Source organism: Eschrichtius robustus, chromosome 3 (assembly GCF_028021215.1).
Source record: "Eschrichtius robustus isolate mEscRob2 chromosome 3, mEscRob2.pri, whole genome shotgun sequence".
Classification (NCBI taxonomy): domain Eukaryota; kingdom Metazoa; phylum Chordata; class Mammalia; order Artiodactyla; family Eschrichtiidae; genus Eschrichtius; species Eschrichtius robustus.
In genome coordinates this window covers 1,432,016-1,441,067 of record NC_090826.1, presented here as the reverse complement: position 1 = coordinate 1,441,067, position 9,052 = coordinate 1,432,016, and positions in this window count along the sequence as shown.

Here is a 9,052-nt window from a genome sequence, read left to right as displayed (position 1 = left end):
GGTGTCACCCAGCTCGGTGTCGAGCAGAGCCCAGCCCTGTCCTTCCCTCCACAGCGGGTTCCAGTGCATCTCCTACCCTCGGTCCGGCCCCAAGTCCAGGGCCCTGGAGCCCAGAGCTGCCCTGGAGAGTGCCGGCGCCAACTCCCCACTCCCCGAGGGAGAGCCCTGCAACCTGCCCGGTGAGTGGGGTTAACCAAGGGGTCAGCGGTGGGCAGCACAAGCTCAGGGCTGCATGGGGTGACAGCGGTGCCCCCGAACCTGGGCAGGAGCAAGTGTAGTTGCTCCCTGAGAACAGTGGACCTGGGAGACACGGGACGTCCGGGAAGACATCCCAGGCAGCTCCGAGGGGCGGTCACCGTGGCGATGGGTTAAAAGGCAGGCTGGGGGCCGCCAACCTGGCGTCCGGGCTGCTGGACGTGCTCGCCGTGCAGACCCAGGGCCCCCGGTGGGGGAGGGGCGGGGCGGGGTGGGATGAGTGGTCCGGGCCGCTGCACCGCCGTTCTGGGCTGTCCGCCTGCACAGCCCTCGTTGCCGTGAACGCAGAATGAAGTCGGTTTGTTCGTCCCCTGTGAGCCTGGCAGCGGGTGAGGCCTCCGGGCCGCTGGTCTCAGGGCTGTTTCTGTTCAGGGCTGTCCCTGCAGGGCGGCAAACCCACCAAGGCCGCTGCCAGCGGGAGGCCTGTGTCGGCCTGGACAGGACACCGCGTAGGAGCCCTCCCCCAGGCCCCCCAGGTCACCCCCGGCTCTGTGGGGACCTTGCGGGCCTGATGGTCACACGTGTTCACCTGGTTTTCCGACCGATTCCACCCTGCCTGGAGCACAGGGCCAACAGCATCTCTGTGTGCGCTCGGCTCCCGGTTGGTTCTTCATGGAGATGTGGCTCTGGTGTCAGGCAGAGCCCGCGCACCCCAGGCCCGGGCAGGGGAGACCTGCCTCCGTGGAGTGTGGGCCTAGCTTCGCCACGGGTCTTTTCTGGAATTACTCCCGGAAGCTGGTGCTGGAGCTCGGGCTGAGTTGGTTTAGTCACTGCAGTTCATGCTCAGGGATCGAATCCTCCCGCAAACCCAGGGCTCGCGTCTTCGGGGAGAGTGGGCGTTTGAGTTAACAGAGGGCGCGTCCCAGCCGAGCATCAGCTGATCAGCTGCCGGGGGCCCCACCCGGTCCCCAGGGCCCCCGACGCTTCTGGGAGGGCTGCTCGGTAGCTGGGGCTGGGGTCCCGCCGGGCAGTCTCACGCACACTTCGGTTTAGGGCCCTCATGCTCTCCTCAGCCTCTTTTTTTATTTTTAAATAAATTTTTATTTGTTTATTTGTGGCTGCGTTGGGTCTTCATTGCGGTGCGCGGGTTTCTCATTGTGGTGGCTTCTCTTGTTGGGAGCATGGGCTCTAGGCGCACGGGCTTCAGTAGTTGTGGCTCGCGGGCTCTAGACCTCAGGCTCAGTAGTTGTGGCGCACGGGCTTAGTTGCTCTGCGGCATGTGGGATCTTCCCGGACCAGGGCTCGAACACGTGTCCCCTGCACTGGTAGGTGGATTCCTAACCACTGCGCCACCAGGGAAGTCCGTCTCCTCAGCCTCTTGAAGGGGCCCCCATCCCTCCAGTTAGGATTCCAGCTCTGGGCGTGGCCAGGTGGGTGCGGGGCACAGACTTGCCGTGTCCGGGACCCGAGCCAGACAGGGTGGCCGTGCGGTGCTGAGATGAGGCACGTCCAGACTGAGCCCCCGGCTGCCTCCCTCACGGGGCAGGCAGGGCCAGCCTGGCCAGAGACCCCCTCTCTGCTTCCGCCTCAGTTTATGGAAGCAAATTTAGCTGCACTGCCGTCGGGGAATGTGCTCGTAGTTCTGTGTGAAAGCGCTCACTGGGCGCCAGGCCCTCCGCTGGGAGGGCTTTCAGAGCCACTAGGAGGTCTCGGTGGAATGCGAGGAGCCCCGCATCGGCCGAGTGCGGGCCTGCGGGCTGGACTCAGCGCGGCTAGGGCACGGGCATCGAGCTGTAGAAAGTGCCCCATAGGGAAGCCGAGGGGCACAGACCCCCTGGGTTCCGGCCGTCACCCTTCTGCGTTCGGCGCCGAGTCGGAGGGCCCTGGGTCCCCGGCAGGAGCATCTGGGGACCGGCCGGAGAGTGTCCGTCATTTTCCGGCCGACCCTCCCTGGGCTTCAGTTTGCTCTTCTGCCAGATGAGGTGGTCACAGCGTCCACCTCCAGGACGGCTGACCGAGCCCCCGCGCCCCACTCCGTCCCCGTCACGGGTCTGACCCGGAAAGTGCCACGAGAAGGGAGAGGGCCCACCGCCCAGAGGCCAGGGAGGCGGGCTCCCTTCTGCTTTTGCTCCTCTTAGCGCTGATGCTTCCCGTCGTGCGAGTGGGTTCACGCAGGACCGTTCCCGGTGAAAGTCCCCCCCCCCACCCGCCACGGACACGGCTGCGGCAGAGCATCTCGCCCGCAATGACACTCGCCCTGTCCCCGAGCCCTTCGGACGGGTTGCGGGGAGCCCGGGTCGGCCCAGGGTGGTGAACACGCTGCGTCTGTCTGTCCTCCGTCTGTCCTGTGGTGCACGCTCCAGCCCTGCCGCGAGGAGGTGAGCGACCCCAGCCGCCAGTGAGAGAAACGGCTTCAACTCGGGGGCCCCGCACCCCATCAGCAGGAAGGTGGACCCTGGGCTGCAGGCCTGAGGGGCACCCAGTTGGACCTGGGACCCTGGTGGGCAGAGCAAAGCCTCGAAGTGGCCAGAGGGGGACACGGGGCTGCTGGGCGAGGGCGGGAGCAAGCCTTTTCTTTCTTTTTTAATATTTATTTATTTATTTATTTATTTGGCTGCACCGGGTCTTAGTTTTGGCACACAGGATCTTTAGTTCTGGCGTGCAGGATCTAGTTCCCTGACCAGGGATCAAACCCTGGCCCCCTGTACTGGGAGCACAGAGTCTTAGCCACTGGAACACTAGGGAAGTCCCAAGCCTTTTCTAATTCTAATACAATGGTTTATTCTATGACTATATGGGGATAGATATCTTTAACTTTTAAGTTTTATTTATCCCTCATCCTAAAAGAAAGCAGAGTGCGGAGTTCTGGGGCAGGCCCACATGTACAGGGATCAAAAACCAGGAGTCCTTTCCTCATAAGAGAGTGAACTTCTGTATTCTCAGAACCAGAGAGATAAACCCCGTCCCTCTCATGCTCACCCCAGCACGGCTGTGGCCCTTTCTCGCTTGGCTCTCGGACCCAGACCTTCACCAAGGACCCAAGCCCTTTCTCCAGCCAGCACAGGGCCTGGGGGTCTCGGTGGCTGTCTCTGCCTGTGTGCTCACTTGCGCGAGGGCCGTGAGGGGCAGGACGCGGAGGCACAAGGCGGCCCCTGCTGAGTCCAAGGGCAGGGGCATCGCAGTGGGCCCTGGGAAGCCTGGGGAACGAGCCCTCGGGGCACCGGCCGCAGCCAGGATCCCCACGCGGACAGGTCTCGAAGAGACCCAGAGGGTTTCAGATTGAAAGATAATTCAGCACAAGTCCTGAGATAAACTTGGGCCAGGAAATCTCTGAGGTGACAGTTTCCACTGAAGCGAATTACAGGGACCCCCGCGCAGAGGAGTCCAGTGAAACGTCCGGCTTCCCTCTCGGCCCAGAGTCGCGGGCACTATTGAACGCCTGCCATGTCTGACATGTGCCACAGAGCCAGACATGGGACGGCTGTCGCCGAGGCCTTGTCACTGGGCCCCTTGCCCTCACCGGGCAGCTCCACTGTGGTCACCCGTCTCTCCAGCTGACTCTCAGGGCATGGAGCTCACACACGTGCCTGCTTCGTTTGGCTCCTTCCTGGGCAGACCACATGCTAACGGTGAGGCTTGGCTGCTTCTTACAACACAGTCGTGGCTTCAACTCCATCGAGGTTTGCTGCTCACGTAAGTTCAGAGGCAGGGGTGACATCCTTCCTGATTGCCAGGGACTCCCACTTCTGTTTCCTATTCTTCTACTCTGTGTACCACCTCGCGGTCCTCGAGGGTTGCACAAGCACCAGGCAACATGCCCCTATTCCAGCTAGGAGGAAGGGGGAAGCATAAGGAGCGAGGGGCCCTTCGCTTCTAAGAAGCTTCCCTAGGGGCTTCCCTGGTGGCGCAGTGGTTGAGAATCTGCCTGCCAATGCAGGGGACACGGGTTCGAGCCCTGGTCTGGGAAGATCCCACATGCCATGGAGCAGCTAGGCCCGTGAGCCACAACTACTGAGTCTGCGCGTCTGGAGCCTGTGCTCCGCAACAAGAGAAGCCGCGATAGTGAGAGGCCCGCGCACCGCGATGAAGAGTGGCCCCTGCTTGCCGCAACTAGAGAAAGCCCTCGCACAGGAACGAAGACCCAACACAGCCAAAAATAAATAAATAAGAAGCTTCCCGGGGGTATCACTCCCACTGCTGCTTACACCTCATGGGCCAGAGCTTGGTTACGTGACCACACCAGGCCATACGGAGACAAGCAACACAATTTGCCAGCTCAGACCAGGTTCTGCCATCAGAGAAGGAGGGGAGGATGGTCAACCAGCCATCTGCCAAGTGGTTTGGAAGCCCGAATCAGAAACCGTGTCATCATGCTGTACTACCGGCCCCTGCTGGGCGCCAGCTGAGAGGGAAACAGCCTGCGGGCAAGGATCCTGGCCTCCTGCTGCCTCCGTGCTGGTGCCCCCCCGCCCCCGTCTCCTTTTAGGAATCAGGCCCCATCCGTGACCCCTGCCCGCCCTGCGACCTCACCCTGCAGCCCCGCGACAGGACTGTAAGGTCGTGATTAATGGGTTTGGTAAAACGGGCTGGTGGTGAAGATGCTGATTCTGTTAGACCAACGGGGAGTGAAGGAGACGACCGTGGTCGTGCCGTGAGGGTGTCGCAGCCTCGGGAGCTAATGAGGCCCCCCCGGGAGTGGGTGGCCCGCCAGATGGGTCAGGCCGGCTGGGGCTGAGGGCTGGGGGTCCAGAGCTGCCGCCCCCGGCCCTGCCCTGCCCTCCTGCCATGGGGTTCACTCACCGACAGGAGGCAGTGCCCCAGGCCCTGAGCCGAGGCCCCAGTGGGTGAAGGCAGTGCTGGGGGCCTGGCCACAGGTCGGTCCAGCGGTACCTGGCAGGTGGCACCTGCAGGCCTGCTCCTAGAGGTAGCGCTGGGTGTGGCAGGCGGTCGGCACCGGGTGCAGGTGGGGAGCCGCTGCAAGTGGGGGAGGCCACCCCACCCCCGCCGCTGGAGCACGAAGTCAGGTTCAAACCTCGGAGCAGCTGGGGTCTCCCGGAGGTTGGAGGTCGGGCTACCCCAGGACAGGAGGGAGGGAAGGAGGCCCCAAGCAGAAGCATCGCGGCTGAGGCTGACCTGAAGTTAGAGCAGAGCCTGAGTCGTCTTACATTTTGAAGCAATTTTCCAGTTCCAATCTGTTCTGAGACTCGTGCCGACAGCCCGGGGTGTGTGAGCACGGACCCCGGCAGGCGGCAGCAGCTACGGGCGCTCGGCACCCTGTGCCCCACGCTCCGCCCCCAGACTTTTCTGGACAGAAGGGGATGTGGCCTCTCAGTCACAGGTTCAGAACCTTGGGCGCCTGGAGCCGAGGCCTGTGCACAAAGGAGGGGCCCCTGGAAGTCACCCCCACTCAGGGGTCTCAGCCCCCGTCCGCCCAGCCTCGCCCAGGCCTCCCAGCACCTACCCGGGGGGCTCGGCCCTCACCCCACCCCCAGCCGGGGCCAGGTTCTCAAGGACGGCAGGTCAGCATCTTCCCTCCCGCATCTGGTGGGCAATTAAGAAAGTGGACCCTCTAAAAACTTGGCTTCTAATTATACAAATAAGTAAAAGGAGGAGGGAAAATGCTTTCTCTTTCCCAAGGCCTAATGTCAGTAATATGTAATTCAAACTCTGTATTTTATTATTTTGTTGATATGAAATATCTCAGTTGTTCAACTGTTTTTAACTTTTGAATAGACGATTTGCTTTTCGTTGAGAAGAAAAAAGGATTTCATCGATGTGGACTATTGCCAGATATTCTAAACCCTATTTTGGTTAAATTATAGCACCCAGATTTTAGTTAACAAAGCACATTGATTTTATATTCAAAAAATTTTTTATATTTAGTCTCTTAACCTTTTGTAATTCCCACCCCACAGCTTTAAATGGTAGAACCCTTTTATGTTAATTGTTGTCAGTGGGGTGTCTGCCTCGGCCCCCGCCCCCCCCCCCCCCCCCCCCCGCCCGCCACCCCCGGTAATTTAAGCCCATTGAATCCTAATGCAGGTGCTGGTAATTGCGAGAGGGACATTGTCAGCCTGGCTGAGCCTGGGTGGTTCAAACAATCCCCTGTAAATTGGATTTGGGAACCTAAAAAAGCCATAGCAGTGAGGGAGAACCTCAGATTGCTTTCTTTTTTTTTTAATGCACAAAACCCTCCCAGGAAATGTTTCCAATTGATCTGAGTGGTTCCTCTTTTTCACTGTTGAACAATGGTTTTGAGTATCCATCAGATGGGATCTAGGAAGAATCATCATAATTATAAGATGATTTTAAAAATCAAGGTGCCCTTTGCTGCTAATCCAGTCTTGCCAATAAAAGTGGCAGAATGTGTAGCAGAGAACTTCTGGAAATTTCATTGCTTCTTGGGGTGATAACACGTTTTAATATTGTCTACGGTTAATTATGGCAGAATAGCATGAAAGATCCATACTTTTAAAGGAAAATTTGTGCTATAAATTTCTTGTCTAGGAATCATCCCAGCTAGAGGAAACGTCCCAGAGAAATATAAAAAGATACCGCGTTGCTTCCAGGGCCAACGCAGTGGGTAACGATGGAGGTGAACTCAGATGTGAGGGGGGATGTCTGCCTGGAACCAAGCATCAGGAGGGTGAGGGGTGGGGGCCGCAGGACCCCGAGACCACAGCTCCTGGGAGCCGGGGCCTTAGGGGGTGCCCTCCCCGGGGCTCTCCTGGACACTGGGCCCTCTGGCCCTGCGGCGGCCCTGTGGCCTGGGAGCCCCAGGAAGGAGGAGGGGCCGGTCAGCAGGGCGGTGGGGGCCTGACCCCCAGGGTGGGTCCAGCGGGAGCCCCCGCTGGGTCCTCCTTCCCATGGATGGATGTGTGGTCTGGGGCCGGGCAAGAGGACACCAGCCCCTCCCTGTGTCCCGCGACCCCGAGGGCACCAGCGGGAGGGCCCCTGCACTGCCTCGGATACCCCACGCCCTTTGGCCCTGACAGCGGATCTCTGGCGGCCGTTTGGTGAGACCCACAGGGTGGAGAGCAGAGGGAGGCGGGTTGGCACCCAGGCTCCCAGTGCAGCTGAGGTCTGGCACGGCGGCAAATCTGCACCCCCGTGGGTGCTCGCGCTGGGTGCACACGTGTCCTTAGGAGGGACCGCGCGGCGGGCAACCGGCCTGGCCCTCCCCCTTCAGCCCCCATCGTGGCCTCGAGGTGAGGACATCCTGCCGGGGGGGCAGGTGGGCTCTTTCCCTATGACCTTGGGGGTCCAGGCCGTCTGCTGGCTGGGCCCCAGACCCCTTAGAACCACCAGACCAGCCAGGGATGGTGGCTTATTGATCTTCAACTTTACGTTCTGACAGGGGACCAAGAAGCAAACCCGACCAGTGGCTGCTGGCAGCTTCCAGCATCAGGGGGGGCAGCTCCTGCCTCGCCCCGCGCCCGGGACCCCGAGTCAGCCCTTCTGCCGCCCACATGGGCGCCGCCCATGGGGCTCCCCGTCTTCTGTGGTCAGAGCCCGCACCTGTCTGCAGCCTCGCCCCAGGGGCTCTCCTGGGCACACTTTCTGCTCCCGTGTCACCTCACATGTCACCGAGCCTGTGGCCTTCCTGTGTCGGCCCCAAACCTGCCTGCGGGTCCCCGTCCCGGGGGGACAACCCAGGGCACCACACTGGGGTCAGGCTCCTGCACCGGCTGAGGTGCCGGTTGACGCGGCCATGGCCCAGCTGGCAGGGCACCGGGGTCTCGTGGTGCAGGCTGTGGCCTCTACGGTTCAGGAACAGCTTTAGCCTGGAGACTGTTGAGGGCGGCAGGCGAGTCAGGCACCATGACTTGTCCAGGGTCGCTGGGCGAGGGGCCAGGACCCGGCCACCGTCAGGAAGCTCGTTCCGAAGGCGCCGGGGAGGGGCTTGCTTGGGGGTCGCTGCTGTCCTGGAGGCCTGGCCTGGGGCCCCCACGGGCGGGGCAGGGTCAGGACAGGGTGACGTGGAGGAGGGGGTCGCCCCGGGCCTGCGGGGCTGCACTCGTGGGCCCGTGAATGTGCGGGTGAGTGCATACCCCAGCTGAGCCTCTGTACACGGGTGTGAGTGTGTGTGTGCACCAGAGCGTGGAGGGCCTGTGCACGGGGAGAGCGTTTCCCGTGTGGCTGAGTCCTGTGTGTGAATGAGGCCGTGTGACTTGTGTGCACACTCGTGTGTGTGCGTGTGTGTACTCGCACCCCTCCGTCAGGGCCTGCTTCCCGGGGAGCAGCGCGGGGAAGGGGGCGGCCTCCTGCTCCCAGGTGCCTCGGCCCACCTGCTCCCAGGTGCCTGGCAGCTGGAGCTCCCGCAAGCCCTTTCTCGAAGCCTCAGAATCAGCACGTTTTCTTTTTAAAGGCAGTTTTCAGCTCTGTTCCCTCCTTCCCGCCGGGCCTCGGGCCTCATGCCAGCCCTGCCCTGTGCGGGGGAAGGAGGCCAGAGGCAGAGGCGGTGTGACCTGGGCCGTGCCCCACACGCCAGCCACAAGCTCTGCGGCCTGATGGTCTCCTAGACACAGCGACAAATACCCCTCCACCCTATTCTGGAAAAACAGAAGCACATGAGTTCTTTGTTGTTGAGAAGCACAAGCCCCCAGCCTGAGGCTGACTCAGTCCCCTCCGGAAGACAAGCTCCTGCCCCCGGAGACCCCAGACCTCCAGAGGCCCAGCGAGAGCCCCGCGCTGCAGTCCAGGCCTCCTCTGCCTGCTGACCGCCCCCTGCAGGTGGCCCTCACATTGGAAGGCAGCCGCCGGCTGCCCCACTTCAGGCCACTTCATGGCCCCTGAGGCCTCTAACCAGGGCCGTCCGAGACCCCCAGGATGGATGTCGTCAAAGTGGCAGCTTTAG